We start from the raw sequence: 21690 nt of genomic DNA, 5'->3' as shown, positions 1-21690 counted from the left end.
ATGTATTACACTCAAAGGTTTTTCTGGCTTAGGAAATTCTTTAATTTAGGCTATAATACTCTCTGCTGTACTTTTAGACTTAAACTCAGTGATAAGTTCATGCAACATGTTAGGCCAAAATGAATCAAACCCTTTTTATAGATTAGTGGAATGGGTAAATCCAGCCACTGAGTTCAATTGCCCAATCATTACAGATGGCCTTCTAATCTAAAGGATGGATTTTTCATTAATCCATTTATGAGATGACTTGGTGCATGATGATTAGCAGATCTATCCCAACAAAATTGTCCATAGAGTTGAAATGTACAATTCCGATTTTAACTACAATGTCTTATTAGCCGATCTCTATCTTTCTCATTCAACTTTTTCTTTCCAGATTCACTTCTGCTTTCTCTGCTGCTGACAACAGCTTTCCCATAATTACATTGCACAGAACTCTCAGATTTTTATTTATTTTTTTACTGCCGAAAGATAATCTAGTTAGGATTTCACATCTGCATTTGCTTTGGAATGACTACACTGCTATGCACACAAAATAAATCACACTGAGTACAGTGGGGCTGGCTTCCAACAACCCAGGTATGCAGCTGAACTCTGTGTTCCCTGGAGAGAAGAGGAAGAAGATTCACGTTATTTGTCATCTTTCTGTCACCAGTTTTTGCACGTGTTATTCTACCTCCTGTGCATTGTATGCCCTCTTTCAATTTTGCCCCTACAACTGTCCTTGAGAGACAAAATGAGTTGAGAGAAGAGCCCCTATCCGCCCCGCCCCCCAATTGACTTTGCTCTCTCCAGTCCCAGCTTAACAACTTTTTATCAACTACACCACACTGAGTTTGGGATCTACTTCTCAGTAAATATGCACAGAATTTTAGTCATGAGGGAGAGGCAACTCCTGACTGGAATTTGCCCTGCCATGGTGAGTGGGTGTGGGAGAATCTGGGTGCACAATGCCTCTTCCAAGTAATGAGCACCCAGAGTTTCACTGACTGTATCACGGTCCAAAGGTGAAGGGGGAAAGTAAACACAATCTGTTAAATTAAAACCCTCCTCCTCCTCCTCTTCTTTCTCCCACTATTCTTTTACTGCAGACTTTAGCATTCTCCAAATGCCTTTAGCATCCCACCGGTGGCCTTGTTGCTGTTGCTGGAGTTCAGCTTAGGCTGCCGGAACAATATTGCCTGTGGCTTCTGAGAAAAGGCTCTTTCTTGTAAGCTTGTAAATGTAATTCTTGCAGCTCAGTTTATCGTTATCATCATCATCATCATCATCATCCAGAGATCACTGCCGATAAAAACAGACCCAGAGGTTGCCAGAGGTGTAGTCAATCTCGTTCTTCGCTTTAACTTCAATACTGTACTTTAGCTTCCACGCTGAAGCTTACAGGCCAAAATATTTATCTTTTTTCATCTTGCCTATCACTTGCTGGTATATTTTTCAGGCCATTAAAGTTCTCCTTAGGAGTGGCTCAGACAGGGAAGCTGAAGTTTTGAGAGCCAGTTTAGAGTAATGGTTAAGGCCAGAAATCAGGCAGCAGTGAGTTCTAGTCCCACCTTATGTATGAAAGTCAATTGGGATAGTCAATCTCTCAGCCCAACCCATCTAACAGGGTGGTTGTGGTGAAAAAAGGAGGAGAAGGAAGAGGAGTTGGAAGGAATATTAGGTATGTTTGCCACCTTGAGTTACTTATAAAGTAATGAGGGAATAAAAACAGCTACAGAATAAAGAAAAAGCAGAATTGGAAGGGAAACTGGAGGTCTTCTAGTCCTTTTTAAAAAAAAAAAAAGGGCTCACCAAGCTCACAACAAGGAGAACAACCACTGTATACAGTACTCCACTTCGTGACACAAAACAAGTCCCCAATTATCCAGTGTGGAAATTATTCCTTGCCCCTTCCCTCCAGCCTGTCTCCTTGGAAACAAGAAATTACCCCATTCAAACAAGCTGTCCTGCCCTGTCTGTTTTCTGCCAGCTTCCCCACCAAGGAGGAGGAGATTGGGGGCTACGGGCTATTGTGATTTCAAGGGTTCCTGAATGGTACATGAAACCCGGCACCAATGCACCCTACGGCTAGCAGAAGCCTTCCATCCAGGAGCACATTTTGAGCTACAGACCTCCATGCTGGCCTGCTTGGGTTTGTTCCCCAGCTTCAGCTTTTGTCACATCTTGTCTGAGGAGAAGCACAGAAGGAACAAAACCAACTGTTTTTCCTGCTATTCCCCGCCCCCATTCGCCCCCTCCCCGGTTGATCTGAACCTTCAAATGTAAATCTGGGGCGTTCGGTGGGGGCTCTTTGCCTACGTGATGACTGGCATGCCTCACCTCAAGCACAGCATGGAAAAATCCCCTCTTCCCCCTTCCCCAGAGAATGTGTGCTCTCTTGATTGGCTGTTTGTCACCACCAACACCCCCAAGCTCCCTCCGGGAACAGGGTTAAATTTGCTGCTCTGAGATTTTAGCCTAATCATCAAACGTGCCCAAGAGGAAGTAAAGTTGCTGATTCTCTGTTTGATCGGTACACAATTAATTGGGAAGCTTTCTATTTGTCTTCCTTCTTCCCCGGAAGCCTTAATCTACTCACTCCAAACGCATTTGGAGTTGACTGTGTAGTTTGGATAGTTTGGGGGTTTCTCCCATCCTCTGCCCTAGAGGCTCTTCCTTTGCAGGCAACCCACTGTACTTGGAAGGGGAGCAGAACAGATAAAGCTGACTGCAGTCCAGAAAACTTTCTGCTTCTCTGCCTCTTTATATTGCAAGTTGGTAAAGTTGCGGAGCCTTACTTGAACAGAACTAATTTTCCCTGCTGGATCAAACCAACATCTCTCCAGGGTAGCATTTTGCTTCTCACACTGCCAAGAGATTCCTCTGGGCTGCTTGCAAGCAGGACTTGGAGAGATTCCCCCCATCTTGCCCTGCAGATGTTCCCTGCAATTGATATTTGAAGACTTGCTGCCCGCGGATCAAAAGTAGTCCTGAGCCTCCAAGACTTAACAGAATAACAGAGCTGAAAGAGACCTCGGAGGTCTTCTAGTCCAACCCACTGCTCAAGCAGGAGACCCTACCGTTTGCTTCTGATAATCCTGAGCTCCATCAATCCTTTTTGGAAGCCATTCAGATTCAGACATTGGCAGAATAAAACAAATAGTGCCAATTTGGATTCCTTTAGTCCCCAACCCTTTCCTCCAAAATCCAAAATGATACTTGGGAATTTTAGGCTTGTCTTGAGGATTAGGCTCTTATTACGGCTGTAAGTAACCAGCAGGAAAGTTTAGTTAAGGCTTTTTATGCTTCCTTGTTTAAATTCAATAGGCTCCTTGGACTCTGGCCACGAATGGTTACTTACAATTGTTCAGCTTTCCTCCCCTTTTGTCTTTTTTTATTCCTTTTTCGTTTAGTACTTAGTTGATACTTGCCTTTTCTTCAATGGTTAGTCAGCTTCATAATGGAATGCATGACCATTTAAATCTCCCCCTCTAAGAGCTTGGGCACGAATCGGGCAACATTATAATGCATTTTGTTTTATGCAAATCCAGGCAAGTATGTAAAAACACTTTAAAAATATCTGAAGCCTATAAACGTTTTCTGCGCTTCCTTCTTTTCCCATCCCTTAAAAGGAAGCAAAGCACACACTACCCTTTATGCATAATGCAGGACATGTTGATGAATTATTTTATGTATATTGACCACATCTTCAATTTGCACAAGTCTTTATGAGATGAGCTGCTATGAATTTCTTTTGTTGTGCTTTTGAGCAGAATTACATTCCTCCCTTTGTGTGTCAAGCTAAAGCCCATTTTGCAGAGCCTGTGTTGAATTGTGGTTTGATTTAATCCTTTCTGTAATTTAACCCGTAATGTGCAAGTTAGTAAAGCAGTTGTGTACTTCTGGACATTTGATTATGCAAAAGAGGCAATTGAGACTGGTTCGGATGTGTAATGTAGAGTTCAGGAGCATCAAATCAAGGTATCTCACTCACTCATCATCTCAGAGAAGGACCATATTCCTGGTATCTACCACAGCTTATCTAAAAAGTAGCTGCAGGATTGGGATATTAGCACAAGTTGTGAGTCAGAAACTATATATTCCCTTTGAGCAAGCCTTTCTCTGCCAAGGATGCAGCAGCTAAGTATCACCAAAGATCTTTCGCTACTGTAGAAAAAAAACAGGATAGCATCTCCTTTCCCATTTCACGCACAAATGGCCTAACCTCTGAATTTTTCTTCTCAGCAGAACAGCGTCCTTCACCAAATATGAGGAGGGCAGCAAAGAAGATTAGAATTGGGCAAACATTCTGGAACAGAAGATTCCCAATTCCATCTTCTTAATCTAGACACTCTGTTCTGCTGTCTGAGAGCCCCCCTCATGTTTTTTTTTAATCCCATTTATATCCCACCCTTCTCTGAAGACTCAGGGCGGCTTACAATCTAAAGCACAAACCAATGTGCTTAGCAATAGCCTTCATTCTATGTATATGCCTGCTTATTAGGGCTTTCGCCGCCCCCCAAAGCGGCATTATTACAAAGTCAGCTTATTGCCCCGAATAATCTGGGTCCTCATTTTACCTACCTCGGAAGGATGGAAGGCTGAGTCAACCTTGAGCCTGGTGGGACTCAAACCTGCACTAATTGCAGGCAGCTGGTGTTACTTAAGGAGGCATTAGCCCACTGCTCCACCAAGGCTCAGGGTTGGGTTCACACACACTAACAATAATCATAACAGCAACAACATTGAAGAAAGAGACCGAGGGACTAATTCTGGTTGCACAAGACCAAGCCTTAAGAACAAATGCATACAAAGCCAGAATTGAGAAGACAGCAACAGACAGTAAGTGCCACCTATGCAAGGAAACTGAAGAAACAGTGGACCACTTGGTAAGCTGATGCAAGAAGATCTCACAGACTGACAACAAGCAGCAGCATGACAATGCAGCAACAATGGTGCACTGGAAAATCTGAAAGAAATATTATTTGCCTGCAAGCAAGAACTGGTAGGGCCATAAAATAGAGAAAAACATTGAAAATGAAGAAGCTAAATTGCTCTGGGACTTCAGAATTCAAACAGACAGGCACCTGCCACATAACAGCCAAGATTTAACAGCTGTTGATAAAAAAGACAATATAGTTTGGATAGTGGATGTAGCAGTACCTGGAGACAACAGAATAGAAGAGAAAGAACGGAGAAGATAATAGAATAGAAAAACCTACAAATAGAAATAGAATGACTGTGGCAAAAGCAAGCAAAGGTAATCCCAATAGTGATAGGGGCCTTGGGTGCAATCCCAAAACATCTGGAGCACCACTTAAACACCATTAGCATTGACAAATCTGCCATCAGTCAATTGCAAAAAGCAGATTTATTTAGAACAGCTTCTACCCTGCAACGATATCTGTAATACTGTTCTGTACCAGCCTGCTACCGGCCTTGCAGAAAAGGCAACCCCTTTATAAACAGCAAGAGGCTGGAATACGTCTGCCAAATTTATTACAAAAACAAACAAAACACATACCAAGATACAGGAGCTTTGAAACACTATCGGAGCGGTTGCTTTCAGCAAACCAGCCCTCCCCAAACATTCCCTTTATAAAGAGTTCAGGGCGTGGCCTCTCTTTGCCTCCTTCCGAGAAGCCCCACAGCCTTCCTCTGCTTGCTCCTACTTGACTGCCTCCTGCGTCGGGCGTCCTTGAACAGGGCCAGCTGTGGGTCATCTTCATCCACACTGTCAGGCTCACACAGCTGGGTCTCCACCAGGTAGGAGGGGCCTGGCTGGGGGCTCTGCGGAGCCTCAAAGCCATCATCAGCAAGTTCTTCAACACCCCCCTCCTCCCCCTCATCTGAGTCATCCGACCCAACTGCCGAACCCACAGGCTGACCCTGAATCACAACAAATACCATCAAACATCCAGATCTGCCTATCCCAGGTCCTTGGAAAGGACTCGATAGGTACACAAGAATGACAAACCCACTCTGAACATCTGGCTGACTATGTGACAATAATAATAATAATAATAATAATAATTCAATGGGTGGATATAAATGCCAAATCCAGTCTGAACATCTGGCTGACTCTGTGACAAACCATAACAACACTTCAGACTTAAAAACAGTCAATAAGAAAAAAAAAGTCTAGATAGTATCTGGAGACAGCAGAACAGAAGAATACAAAGACCTGCAAACAGAAGTAGAAAGACTGTGGCCAAAGAAAGTAGTAATAGGCATAACTATAGGAAATAGGCACCTTGGATACAACCCCAAAACATTTGGATCACCATTTGAACACTATTGGCAATGGCCAAATCACCATCAGTCATTTGCAAAAGGCAGATTTACTTAGAACAGCTTACATCCTGCAATGATACCCTTTAACAGCAACTTTTGCCTAACCCAGGTGCTTGGGGAGGACTCATTAGATGGATAAAAATATCAAATCCAGTCTAAACATCTGGTTGATTGTGCATCCAATCATAATAAATTAGAAGTGTATGCCACCCAACTTTCAATGACTCTGGGTGGCTCACAACCATCAAAGAAATTACAACGCAATCAATACAGATTACAGATAAAAAAAATAGAAAGTGTGATGAAACAAGAGTTGTCACTCTCTCTTGCCAAAGACATGGGTGAAGAACCAGGTCTTCCGGGCTCTTCTAAACAATAGCAGAGGGAGCGGGGGAGGGGGAATCTCGTCCCAGCGGGCTACTCCTTGGTTTATGAAATTATTGCAATTGGCTATGTTCCCATAAATCCAAGTCCACGCACCTTAATTTGCAAAGTGAGTAGGTTTATGTAACATATTAGGTCAAAAACAAACAAAGTACAATTATGAATTATGGCCTTCTCAGATCTCAGCATCTGCCCTAATGATCAGTATAACTCAGCAATGCTAGTTAATATTGCCTGTTATCAGTGACTTTTTATCTTCTCTAATCTGCTTGAGGAGGAGATGGGTGGAATTAGTGACTTATCAAGCCAGCAATATTTTCCCCAAGAGGACAATTTGTTCAAGAGGCCAAAAGAAGAAATCTCTCTTTTCATACCAGATTAATGAATAACAATTTGTATAATTTTTGTACATAAAATTACAAAAAACCCCTCTCTTTAGCCAATGTGATGGTATTCCAAATATTAATGTGCTGAACTACTCTTGGAAATGTTCTGAAAAAATAGCTAGACTGTATACACACACACATACACACACACCCATGCCAAGAATTTTTTTAATTGTGGATTGACTCAAAAAGTACAGGCTGGACTTCTAAAATATCCATCAGCAGTTGGAAGTTGAATGCACTTTGGGCCTGTACTTGGTTGATCAATCCATAGCAGTATTTCTCAACCTTGGCAACTAGGTTGTGTGGACTTAAATCCCAGAATTCTCCAGTCAGCCATTCTGGGCTTTGATGTCCACAGACCTCAACATTGCAAGGTTGAGAAACAACAGTATAGGTACGTTAGTGTAAAATCAAAGCCTTCTTCTGTATCTGTTCAAGGATTGCCACCCATCTTACTGCAGGGTGACTCTGGCAGCTTACAACGTTAAAAAGACGAATCTATACAAAATATGTGTATAATACGAATAAAATACTATAAAGGTATAAATTATCAACTTTAACAAAAAGATGGGGAGGGAGGTAGTAGGATGGGGGAGGGGAGATGAGGTCTGTTATTTATCTATAAATTGCCTCCAGTGTAACATTCTCCCATTGGAGGTCCAGGACAACTGGCAAAACCAGATTTTGAGGCACTTACATAAGGTTAGGAGAGCGGGAGCCAAACAGAGGCACACTTGTGTTGGCAAAAATTTACACATACAGGAGGCAACGACAGATCCTGTTTTATGTTGTTTGTTGTAAGTTACAAATGATAAGGCAGCTAGATAGGTTAGAGCAGGAGTCTTCAGACTTGGCCCTTTTATCACTTGTGGACTTCAGCTCCCAGAATTCCTCAGCCAGGTGCACTGGCTGAGGAATTCTGGGAGTTGAAGTCCACAAGTCATAAAAGGGCCAAGTTCGAAGACCCCTGAGTTACGAGTATGGCCTTAATCTTAACCCCCACTCCCAAACCCACTTTACACACTATGTATGAAATTGTGAATCACACAACTACTATTCCATTTGTTCCTTTGTTTGTATCCCGCCTTATTTTTACAAATAACTTAAGGTGACAAATATATCCCACAAACTCTACTCCTCCTAGTTACCCCACAAAAAAACCCCTGTGAGTTGAGTTAGGCTAAGAGAAAATGACTGGCCCAAAGTCACCCATCTGGCTTTCATGGCTAAGGCGGGACTTGAACCCATGGCCTCTCCCATTTACTAGCATGATGCCTTAATCACAAGACAATTACCCTACCACTTTGTACCATTTGCTTGTACTTTTGATATGTTCGGACAAGCCCACTGCCTCCTCACAAAGTGTTTACTATCCTTCATATTTTGAAAAGTAAAGACCTACTCTGTCTAGATGCTATTGGCACTTTAAAATAAGGAGAAATTCAAACACAGGAAAAATGGAACTTCACTCACCCATTGGGTTTTTCTCTGTCACTCTTCCTACACAAGAATGGTTCTTAAACTGTTAGACCCAATTAAACCTTTTTCTGGTTGTGATTGGTGTCATTACACCTACCAAAAACCAAAAAAAACCCCAGATTTTGTCTGGCAGGAGTTGTCTTTCTCTCGGCAGTGGTTGTCCCAAACTGGACCCTCAACTCACAAAGAAGCAGTTACGCATGACTCCATTACCCCAGGTTATGCACAAATTATCCCGTTTAAGAACTGTTGATCTAGAAAACCCCTATGGAGCTTATTTTGAATCTTGTTCCTAAATTCTATTCAGAAAAGCCACTCCCATCAATTAAAGAAAGTTGGCGCTTCTTCCATAGACTACAAGAATATAATAGGGATTTCTGATACTGCTTTCGTTCAAATATATTTATTTGTGAATGTATGGAGTTGTTGTATTGCACAATTCTCCCTTCAGCAGCCTTTCTGATCTTCTATACTTTAACGAAATCTTTAAGAAGTCTAAATAGGGGACCTCCTTCCATTGCTTTTTCAGAACAGGTAGCGTAAGCAATCAGGAAGATCACAAAGGGACATAGAAGGTGTAAGGAAAAACAGTGAAGCCTCCACATAATGATTATGTTCAAAAACACCATTTTTTCACCCTTCATAAGATAAACTTCATTGACCTTAAAATGAAGATAGGAAAAAAGGCCCCTTTTCAAGAAATTGGAAGACATGCTTTTGCACAGTAGGATAAACAGAAACATGGCTGGCCTTAATGATAAAATGCTTGAAAATGTAAAGAGGAAAAAACTGAAAGATGTAACACTTTGCTAGTCCTTATGTCCCCATAATTTGCTATTCCTTTAGTTGCTCCCCATCCAATTTTGTTGAATATAGCAAGGTTCTACATTTAGGCAAGCAAGGTTCTACATTTAGGCAGGAAAAATCAAATGCACAGGTATAGTATAGGTGGTACCTTGCTCAATAGTAGTAACTGTGCGAGGGATCTCAGAGTCCAATATGAGCCAGCAGTGTGCTGCAGCTGCCAAAAAAGCCAACACAGTCCTAGGCTGCATTAACAGAGGGATAGAATCAAGATCACGTGAAGTACTAATACCACTTTACAATGCCTTGGTAAGGCCACACCTGGAATACTGCATCCAGTTTTGGTCACCATGATGTAAAAAAGATGTTGAGACTCTGGAAAGAGTACAGAGAGGAGCAACAAAGATGATTGGGGGACTGGAGGCTAAAACATATAGGGAACGGTTGCTGGAATTGGGTATGTGTAGTTTAACTTTGCCCAGGTTCGCCTGGTACGCCAGTTGCGGCCCTACCTGGACCGAGATGCCCTGTGCACAGTCACTCATGCACTCGTGACCTCCCGATTGGACTACTGCAATGCTCTCTACATGGGGCTGCCCTTGAGGACCACTCGGAGGCTTCAGCTGGTGCAGAATGCAGCCGCGCGGGTTGTGATGGGGGTTTCCCGATACTCCCATGTAACACCTCTACTCCACAAGCTGCATTGGCTTCCAGTTGCCCTCCAGGTGAGATTCAAGGTGCTGGTGATGACCTATAAAGCCCTGAATGGCATGGGTCCGGGATATCTGAGGGAACACCTGCTGCCGGCATCAAGCTCCCTTTGTCCTGTGCGCTCCCACAGGGAGGGTCTCCTCAGGGTACCGCCAGTAAAAGATTGCTGGCGGACAATACCTAGGGGGAGGGCCTTGTCTGTGGGTGCGCCGGCCCTTTGGAACCAGCTGCCCGTAGAGCTTAGGACTGCCCCTGACCTTTGCTTATTCTGCCGGGACCTGAAGACCTGGCTCTTCGAGCTTTCTGGCCTGGACTGAGAGTATTAACTGGGGTTTTAACTGTATCTTAATTGTAATTGGGTTTTTAGTTCAAGGTTAGTGTAATCATTTTAATTGTTTTTAATTTTTGTAATTTGTTGTATTGTTTTTAAAAAACCTTGTGAACCGCCCTGAGTCCTACGGGAGAAGGGCGGTATATAAGTCTAATTTAATTTAAATTAAATTAAATTAAATTAACGAAGAGAAGGGTGAGAGGTGACATGATAGCAGTGTTCCAATATCTCAGGGGCTGCCACAAAGAAGAGGGAGTCAAAACCAAACAACAATTAGAGGAACAAGGAATAAAGATGGATTGGTACATGAGAACGCAAATACAATCTAGATATGAAAAAGATGCTAAAATAGATGGTTTTAATTTGGGGAGAACAGAGTTAGATGAAATACTTACAGGAACTGAAGAAAAATGGATTTTAAAAATGTATAGCTACTTATTATATAGGGAATTAGAGAAGGAGCAAGTTAAGGAGTTAATGATAAAATGGTCAAGAAATTCTGGATATACAATTGAATTAGATAGATGGCAGCAATTGTGGGAAATTATAAACTGACAATGGCGACAGTGTATAAAGAAAATATGTACAAGATGGTCTACAGATGGCATATGTCTCCAGAAAGACTAGCTAAAATGTTTAAGGACAGATCTATGAAATGTTGGAAATGCCATCAAATACCAGGCTCTTTCTATCATATGTGGTGGTTGTGTGCAGAAGCTAAAACCTACTGGAACATAATCAAATCATGGATAGAAAAGATGATACAACAACGTATAGAATTAAGACCAGAAATATTCCTGTTGGGTATTTTACCAGAGAAATACAGCAAAGAGCACACTTATTTGATTATTCATATAACCACTGCAGCTAGGATTGTGTTTGCACAAAACTGGAAGGCACTGAAAGCTCCTCCAGAAGAAGAGGTGGTCAGGAAAATAATGGAATGTGCGGAAATGAATAGATTAACAATGATAATTAAAGATAAGGCAGAGTCAGAGTATTATGAAATTTGGGGAAAACTTTAGGAGTGGGTGAAAAAAAGCATATGCTTAAAAGACAGCTAACACTAATTTAGATGGAAGAAAAATGAGGAGATAAGGATATTATCATACCTAATATAGACATTGAAAATCCAAGGAGAGGAGCTGCTCGGACATCACCCCTGAATTGTATCGGAAGAGGAATGGGAGGGAAGAAAGGAGAGGAGAGAGGGAAGAGAGTAGAGGAGGGGGAAGGAAGTAGGAAGGTTGGAGGGAAAGAGGAGGAGAAGTGGGGAGAAACGGGAGGGGAGTGGTGAGGGAAAGAGGAGAGGAGAGGAAGAAGAGGGAAGTAGGAAAGAAAGGAGAAAGGGAGAAAGAAAGTAGAGAAGAGTGAAGAGAGAGAAGGAGGGTGGATACAGTGAAAGGGGAAATGGACGAGCAGCACCCAAACTTACGTGTATGTATTTATGTATGGCGATATATTTATTGACTTGTTTGTTGAAGAAATGGGAAAATAAATAAATAAATAAAAATAAATAAATTTAAAAAAGAAGAGGGAGTCAAGCTATTCTCCAAAGCACCTGAAAGCAGGACAAGAAGCAACGGATGGAAACTAACCAAGGAGAGAAGCAACCTAGAACTAAGGAGAAACTTCCTGACAGTTAGAACAATTAACCAGTAAAACAACCTGCCTCCAGAGGTGGTGAATGCTCCAACACTGGAGCTTTTTAAGAAGAGACTGGACAGCTATTTGTCTGAAATGGTATAGGGTTTCCTGCCTGAGCAGGGGGTTGTACTAGATGACCTCCAAGGTCCCTTCCAACTTATTATTATATTTTTGCCATCCTGGCCCCTCCCTGTTTGTGTCACTGTGTGCCCAATGCCATTTTATAGATTCCTTTCTGCTTTTAGAGGGACAAAGCACTGACACGGATTTATTTTCCTTTGCATTGTAGAGGGGAATTTGCAGCCCCTATCCACAGGGCCCCCCATATTATGCAGTTATTAAAACCTGGGAGTGTATTATTGCTTCAAACACAGTATGATCAGCTGATGAGTTAAGTATACTCCACATGTGCTCCAACAGACCCTGCCTCCCCCCAGGCCTGTCTCTTATAGGTCCTGTGGAGAAAAAAGCCACAAAGATATCTTTGAAGTTATTTCTGTCATTTCACCCCAACCGTGAAAGGAAATGGGCAAACCTACAGTATTTTCATTTTTGTTACTTGAATAATGTTGATGTTGAATTCTAGCTCCCAGTTTCTTATTTGTGTGAAACTCTGAATGAGAGCACAGTCAATGAAAATGCACTCTAATTTAAATATATTGCTGAATTTAGAACTAAGCCATGTATCACATACAGTATGGGAATAGTAAAGATACTCTGCCTCTTTAAGATAACAATTTTCTCAGATAACAATAGCTGCTTTTGACCCCTTCAACAAGAATGACCAATCCCAGCAACAATAAAAAACAGAGATGAGTATGTGGTACCTCAGATTGTCTACAGTTCACTCTAAATCACTACTTCTCAATCTGGTAAATTGAAGATGTGTGGACTTCAACTCCCAGAATTCGCCAGCCAAGATATGTTCAAATTGCCAAGTTTGAACAACACTGCTTTAAGGCTGGCTGGGGAATTCTGGGAGTTGAGGTCCACACATCTTCAAGTTGTCAAGTTTGAGAAACAGCGTTCTAAATCATGTACCTATGATTTCAGGAGACAGTTCTTGCTGTGGTAGATTTGTCTAGGCCCGGGGTAGGCAACCTTGGCTCTTTTATGACTCGTGGACTTCAACTCCCAGAATTCCTGAGCCAGCTTAAGAAGGTTGGGAATTGCTGATTATAAAGAAATATGGGAAATAATGGGAACAAATTTATTGTGCTAATAATTATCTACAATAGCTGGCAACAGTTATCCAGGGTTTGATCTCTTCCAATAGTAGTATTGTATCCAAAGAAATTGGCATTTTACTTCCAGATGCCCCAATACTGAGTTAACATATTAATTTCAGAGCTGTTGCCAGGCCTTAGAATATGCTCTGATATATGCTTGTTAATTTTTTAACTTTTAAAAAAAATCTTGAGGTAGGGTTTTCTGATGCATGTTATTCAGTAATAACACTAATTCCTTGAAAATGAAATGGCTTATTTAAAATGCATACAGGCATATATAGGCATATGAAAAAGCCTGACTATGTGAATAATTTCTTTGAGATATTAAAAAATGAAGAGCTAAGATTAAAGTATAAATCAAGACAATAAGGCAGACAATTAAATGCTAGCATGATAAATCCCACAAAGGAAATAAAGAGCCTTTTTAAATGATAAGAACTAAAAATAACAATATCAAATTAATCTTTGGATGATACAAAGATATCAGTCAAATGTTCTAAGCTGTAATAGTATTAACACCATATACAGGGAGTGCAGAATTATTAGGCAAATGAGTATTTTGACCACATCATCCTCTTTATGCATGTTGTCTTACTCCAAGCTGTATAGGCTCGAAAGCCTACTACCAATTAAGCATATTAGGTGATGTGCATCTCTGTAATGAGAAGGGGTGTGGTCTAATGACATCAACACCCTGTATCAGGTGTGCATAATTATTAGGCAACTTCCTTTCCTTTGGCAAAATGGGTCAAAAGAAGGACTTGACAGGCTCAGAAAAGTCAAAAATAGTGAGATATCTTGCAGAGGGATGCAGCACTCTTAAAATTGCAAAGCTTCTGAAGCGTGATCATCGAACAATCAAGCGTTTCATTCAAAATAGTCAACAGGGTCGCAAGAAGCGTGTGGAGAAACCAAGGCGCAAAATAACTGCCCATGAACTGAGAAGTCAAGCGTGCAGCTGCCAAGATGCCACTTGCCACCAGTTTGGCCATATTTCAGAGCTGCAACATCACTGGAGTGCCCAAAAGCACAAGGTGTGCAATACTCAGAGACATGGCCAAGGTAAGAAAGGCTGAAAGACGACCACCACTGAACAAGACACACAAGCTGAAACGTCAAGACTGGGCCAAGAAATATCTCAAGACTGATTTTTCTAAGGTTTTATGGACTGATGAAATGAGAGTGAGTCTTGATGGGCCAGATGGATGGGCCGGTGGCTGGATTGGTAAAGGGCAGAGAGCTCCAGTCCGACTCAGACGCCAGCAAGGTGGAGGTGGAGTACTGGTTTGGGCTGGTATCATCAAAGATGAGCTTGTGGGGCCTTTTCGGGTTGAGGATGGAGTCAAGCTCAACTCCCAGTCCTACTGCCAGTTTCTGGAAGACACCTTCTTCAAGCAGTGGTACAGGAAGAAGTCTGCATCCTTCAAGAAAAACATGATTTTCATGCAGGACAATGCTCCATCACACGCGTCCAAGTACTCCACAGCGTGGCTGGCAAGAAAGGGTATAAAAGAAGAAAATCTAATGACATGGCCTCCTTGTTCACCTGATCTGAACCCCATTGAGAACCTGTGGTCCATCATCAAATGTGAGATTTACAAGGAGGGAAAACAGTACACCTCTCTGAACAGTGTCTGGGAGGCTGTGGTTGCTGCTGCACGCAATGTTGATGGTGAACAGATCAAAACACTGACAGAATCCATGGATGGCAGGCTTTTGAGTGTCCTTGCAAAGAAAGGTGGCTATATTGGTCACTGATTTGTTTTTGTTATGTTTTTGAATGTCAGAAATGTATATTTGTGAATGTTGAGATGTTATATTGGTTTCACTGGTAAAAATAAATAATTGAAATGGGTATATATTTGTTTTTTGTTAAGTTGCCTAATAATTATGCACAGTAATAGTCACCTGCACACACAGATATCCCCCTAAAATAGCTATAACTAAAAACAAACTAAAAACTACTTCCAAAAATATTCAGCTTTGATATTAATGAGTTTTTTGGGTTCATTGAGAACATGGTTGTTGTTCAATAATAAAATTAATCCTCAAAAATACAACTTGCCTAATAATTCTGCACTCCCTGTATAACCTGACAATGAACAAAATGCTTTCAACTTGTTATAGACAAAACCAGAAACATTTGCTTAGAAGTCCTCTTTTTCATCCTTCTATTGAAAAAAGTTATGCACCAGAAAACAGCAAAATGCAATTGTTGTAAATCAGGCATATATGTACCCATCCAATATTACATATTATTGTGGTTATTTTGTTTCTTGCACAACGGATCAATAATTCCTGATGCCTTAATGGATTCCAAATACTGGAAATAACATTAAGGAACTAGTAGGCAGCCTTGACAAACACCAGCAGCTCTAAAATAATTTGTACGATTTTCAGTGTAAGGTATAACAAGTAGAAGAAAAGTCCCAAAGCAAAAAAGGTGTGTTTAAATCTTTTTTTTTTGCATCCTTAACAGGATAATTGTAACCAAACGTGTTGAACAGTGTACAACATGCAGATTTGATAGGAAACTTTTCTGTTGTTAGCTACACTTTGAAACAAAAAGTTACTATTTTTTATACAATCTGCCACTAGTTTGTATATGTGTATGAATATGCAAGAGGGACGCGGCGGCTCAGTGGGTTAGGACAGTGAGCTTGTCGATGAGAAGGTCGGCAGTTTGGTGGGTTGAGTGCCGCGTAGCAGAGTGAGCGCCTGTTACTCGTCCCAGCTTCTGCCAACCTAGCAGTTCGAAAGCATGTAAAAAAATGCAAGTAGAAAAATAGGGACCAGTATGGTGGGAAGGTAACAGTGTTCCATGCGCCTTTGGCGTCTACAGTAGTCATGCCGGCCACATGACCACGGAGACGTCCTTGGACAAGCGCTGGCTCTTCGGCTTTGAAACGGAGATGAGCACCAGCCCCTAGAGTTGGAAACGACTAGTACGCATGTGCGGGGGAACCTTTACCTTTACCTTTTTTATGCATATGCAATATGTATGTATATACATGTACCGTATGTACACACACACACATTCACACATACATACATACACCCAGAGAGAGAGATGCACACCCGTACACATAGGTGTGCACACACAGACACTTTATAAGAAGATAAAGCATGCAAGATAAGGCAGATTAGCATTTGAAAACAGCTAAATGTGGCATAGATAATGAAAAGTCTGGACAAGGCTTTCTAAGAAGTTATTTTACTCAAACTGAGATGGAAAGGCATCTAGGATTAGGAAAATCTCAGCATGTAAGAATGTAGTGTCTATTGGAAAGAGTCTAGAGCTAAGACAGCAGACCCAAGAAGTGTTGGAGCCAAACAAATGAAGCATTAAGGCATGATGATTGAAGATAGCAACAAAATTTGCCCTGTTGATGTGTAATTTCTCAGCCTGTCAGCCTTTTGATGTAATCCAGACAAGATTTAAAAGAGCCATCTGGAAACCAGATTAGTCTAGCATAACGGGGTAGGGAGCTTACCTTCAAGCAGGGCAAGGCAGGGCAAAGAATGTAGATTCATTGTGAGTCAACACTGCTGAATTACCAACTGGAATGGATAGCAGTACAAAGGGCCTGAAAGCACTATCAGATCAGGTGAGTGGATGCCACTGACTGATGCAAATAGGCAATATCACAACAAAAGCCCATTTAAATCACTAGTGAAGATCCAAATCAAATAGCTACAAAGGAATGTCATACCTTTAATCACAGGAAATTTCTGCCTTATCAGTACAAGAGAATTGCTGACCCCCACCATGGCAGGTTGTTTTGGAAAAAGGGAGAATCAATCCTCTATCCAGAGATGCTGTTCTGCTAACATGTATGTTACAACAAACAATGCAGTGGTAGACAACTTTCCCCACTTCCAAAACAATTAAGAGAATGAAGGAGGGACAAATTTCAAAACAAGTATGTGAAAAAAGAATGGGTCAAGAGGAAAGCTGATATGTAATGAATGGATGGAGTGCTGAAAAAGAGAGTGGTAAGAAGTTTAAAAAACAAAATACAATATATGAAGCAGCATACGGACATAATGGAAGACAGCACAATTTGCAAATGTAAAAGACATGGGGAGATTTAGTGAATACTATTGGTATATGTTATATATATTCCTTGCTTGCTTGCTTGCTTTTGTTAGGCTGCCTAATCCCACTATGACTTTTTAGGCATGTTCCTCATTTTTACCTCATGTCTTCAATTTCTTTAGTTTATTATTTTCCCACTTCTCTCTTTTTCTGCATGGCAGTTCCTCTGAAAGAGAACAGTGTGATGTTATTAATTTTAACTATTGCACGTTTTGTTTCTTTTTAATCTTTTTTTCTCGTGTAAGCTACTCAGAGTGGGGGAAGAGCAGTATAATACAGAAGTAAAGCAACAGCATTAGTATCAACTTAGCTGCTTTTCAACAGACAGATTTGCAGACTGATGTACTAGTGAGATGGAATGGATTTAAAGGGCGAACACCAGGGAACCCGGCACGCACTGACCTCCTTTTCTGCAGCGTCACCTGCCAGACAGAATTGGGTAAAGAAGAAAGCTCATAAACCAAGACACCTTCGTAAGCAAAAGTAAAACTGTTCAGATACATTCCAAGCACAAGCTCTTGGGACTAGAACAGAACGGCAGACTTTCAAACACTTTATAGGTTTGAGCAAGGAAGCTGAAAAACAATGTAAGTCTGGGGCAAAAAAACTACGCGGTTGCTCCATTAAACTACTCCAAGGGCAAACTAAGTAGCCAAGGGAGCAGACCTCTCTGCCAAACAGAACCAAGAAAAGGGGCTGAAGCAGACAAGCTCTGATGGAGATGGGCAGTTTCTTAGTTTGACGGGCAGGCAGGATATTGTTACTTCTTTTCATGCCCCAAGAGCTGAAGGCCAAAAGATGGAAATTCTCAACTAGGGTTAGAGAAATTCCCTTGAATTTCTGGGCTGCAACATTCCAGAATCCCACTAGAACAGGGTTGTCAAACTGCCGGCCTGCAGGCCGGATGCTTCATGTGGAAGCCGCGCCCACACCAGTTCCGGCAAGGGGAACTTGTGCTTGACACCCCTGCACTAGAAGGAAAAAAAACAAAAAGCATCACACTCTTAACACTCACTGAGGGATCACATTGATTGTTGTGGTCCAGATGTGGTGCCCCTATGCTCATAGGCATCACCCACTCAGCTGTCCTTTGCAGTACTGTTCAATTTGGTGTGAACAGGGAATGTCTAGTCTATGATGTAGCAGAGGGCAAGATATTTTCCTAGAGAATGTAGGGAGGACTCAGACTGATTTAACTGGTTCAATTCCCTTTAAACTGACTCCTGTTAGTACAGAAGGCCTAACTGGTTCATGGACTCTAGTTCAGATGTGTCAAGAATACATTGAAAGCATAGATGCAGCCCAGCCTTTTTATTTTTTTGCTATGATATACCAAAAATGGGGAGAGGTCAGAAATGAAAAGAGAAACAATCTGCTGTAAATTGTCTCATTATTCAGTCAGTAAACCACTTAAGTTTAGTTTCTGTCCAAGCTATTGCTATAAGCCTCCTAGTTCTGAATGCTACATAGAAAGGGTTGCTCTACAGCTTGTATCTTCCTACGTGATTTTACATTTTCTTGGGAAACTGGATGTTTGAGCTCACTCCCGAGTCCTACTAATATTGCTCCAATATAATCATCTGTGACTTGAAGCAGCAAGGGTCATTGGATTGCCTAGCTGGCAGAGTAGGATTCAGCTATAGAAAAAGCCTTGTGGCAGGAAATCCTTAGACTGAGATTAAGAAGTCACAAGGTTAATCTTTGAGAAATTCCCATGAATGTATTTGTTTGTCAGATTTGTGCTCTCTTTCTGCTCTGATGAGTGTCATGCCAGTTAACAAAACTTAAAACAAAATAATGAAAAGTCGAACAGGTGGATTAAAGGAGAGTGTGGCTTTAAAGATTTCCTAAAAGAGTGGGGATCCAAACACAACTTTCAAGGGCATGCATTTTGCAGCCTGGGAAGATGATAAGGGAAAACCTCTTTTAGCTTGTCAAAAAGAAGAGCAGTTCCTTGTCTATCCTAGCAACCAATGTCCTAATAAGAGATGAATGCTTTTATGAAAGCCTTCAGCCATTTAGCATTCAACAGCAACAGGAAACTAGAAACAAAATTCCGGGTTCCCCAAGAACTATCCATTTTTGATCTCCAAGTTATTGCCATATAAAAATAGGACAGGACCACAAAATTAAAAAATTAAAAAATTGAATGTGCAAGAGCTATTAGTTGAGGATCATGGAGAAGCTGAGATAGACAGCAGAAACAGAAGCCAGATAAGTCGTCTCTAATGATTGTAGATTGTAGAATGTAGATAAGAATATTCATTATTTGTCACAGTCCATCTTCTGCCCAGGATTTCTAGGTGGTATGCATGGGAGTTCCTCCTCCAATTTTTCCTCACAAAAACCTTGTGACATAAGTTGGGCTGAAAAAGATTGTCTGATTCAAAGACACCTAGAGAACTTCCATGGCTGAGATAGCAATTAAATATGGGTTTAGCCATCTAGTCCAACATCTTGATGGCCATTTTATACATGGTTATGATGGTAATTGGGAATAGGACTGCCATTGCTAAGCAATGCAGCCATGAAGCGTCTTGTCACATGACTGCATTACTTAATGACAACCATCCCAGTAGTCCTAGTTCCTGCTGTACGCCTGAAGCATCTAGGTTGTTAAGCAAGAAGAGGCAGGAATCCCAGGTAAAGAGGCTGGGGTTGCTGGGAGGTGGCTGGGGGTGTCATGAGTGAATTGGGGGGTGAGGCTGGGAACACAGATCACATGAAACTTAGGAGAGGGTCGGTGTAGGCCAGGGGTCAGCAACCTGAAACAGTGAAAGAGCCACTCGGAACCGGTTCCCTCACAAAAGGAAAAACTGGGAGCCACAAAAAATGTGTGCACATGCACGTACATGCGTGTATGCGCAGAACAGAGTTTGACTGAAGATTGGAGCCAATGCGAGATATGCACCTACCCTGCGGGTTGGAGCCGCGGGTTGCAAACCTGTGGTATAGGCCATGCACATATAGCTGCTATGGACAGGAGAAAAAGTGGGAGTGATTTACCAGAGCGACTAGCCATCCCTGCCAACTTCCTCATTGATTTTACTTGTGTGTAGCTGGCAGAATACGTCAAAAATGGTGATCATGTGACCACAGCTCCCTGCAATGTTATAATCATGAACTGGGCAATGAATGTCTGGACCGCAATTATGTGAGCAGGGATGCTGCAGTGGATATAACTTTGAGGACCAGTTGCTGTCCTTTTTCTTCAGTACTGCCATAACTTTAAACAGTCACTGAACAAATGGATGGAAGTCAAAGACTATGTGCATTTATTATGTACTAAAATATGGAGCAGAGCCAGTTTGCTGTAGTGGAGGAGGTATCCAGCTAGAAACTGGGAGGCTGACTTTTAGTTCTGCCTTGGGTAACAAAGCCAGCTGGATGACCTAAGGCCAGTCAGTTTCCCTTAGCTCTAGGAAGGAGACAATGGCAAACCACTTCTGGAAAACTTTGCCAAGAAAACTGCAGAGACTGGCCCAGGCAATTGCCAAAGACAATAATGATTCCAAGACACCCACAAAATACATTTAGAACACAAATAAAATATATGAAAAGAACATTGAAGTTCTAAGCAAAACAACAGAGAGCAAAAGTTTCTCAGGAAAGACTTGTGAGAGATCCTATACAGATATGTTACATTTGTGACTCGGAGATTTGGACTATCTACTCATAGTAGTAGAAATATTAGCTAAAATCCTCTTATCAGTTTTGGACTGAATAAGATCTATTTTATCTCATAAGGCTCTCTCTTCTGGACAGGTGGGAGTGTAATTTGAAGTGTTGGAAGGTGTTTGTGGCATACAGACATTCATCTGTATCCATTTAGGATAAAACAAGCTTGATTCTATAGTGGGCTTCAAAAGTAGTTGGCAACAGACTTTTCAGAGATGGGTGTTCAATTTGGAGTAGCCCAAAGGTATTTCCGTGATACCATGTCCAGTTCTTTGTTCTTTTGTTTCCCAGATAAGTTGGTAAATATTGTGCGGTAGCACAGAGCTTATTTTAGAAAGATACACCTTGTGTCCTTGATTAACTTTATTTTAATTAAACTTAATTAGGTTTAAATGTCATCGAAGACCGTGAATTCTGTTTTCTGCGCGAAAAGAACTGTTTTTTCATAAAAGAAAATTTATAGTTACCTGGTAAGATAGCATCGACAATCTAAACAACAGCCCGGCTTCCTGGAAGAAAGTGAAACTTTTTTTTGTACCACCTGGACAACCAATAAAGAAATACCATGAAGAATAAGGGGCGGGGATTTTTATTTGCATGTTTCCGCCTCCGTTCCCATTTACGATTTGTCCTTGCCTTTGGGAGGCGTGCTTAGCGCGTCGC

The 21690-nt window shown here is 41.4% G+C and overlaps 1 long non-coding RNA gene across 1 annotated transcript; it reads right to left on the bottom strand.

Moving 5' to 3' along the window:
* Nucleotides 1-159: 159 nt before the first annotated feature.
* Nucleotides 160-21532, bottom strand: LOC310633770. Its single transcript, XR_014491084.1, has 3 exons — nucleotides 21495-21532; nucleotides 17450-17515; nucleotides 160-603 (listed from the first exon to the last, which is right to left on the bottom strand). It is a non-coding gene; the product is annotated as an uncharacterized lncRNA (long non-coding RNA).
* Nucleotides 21533-21690: the final 158 nt, after the last annotated feature.

Source organism: Vipera ursinii (genome assembly GCF_947247035.1).
Source record: "Vipera ursinii genome assembly, chromosome: 2".
NCBI classification, from domain to species: Eukaryota; Metazoa; Chordata; class Lepidosauria; order Squamata; family Viperidae; genus Vipera; species Vipera ursinii.
The sequence above is the reverse complement of the archived record's forward strand: the minus strand, read 5'-3'. Positions and strand labels throughout refer to the sequence as shown.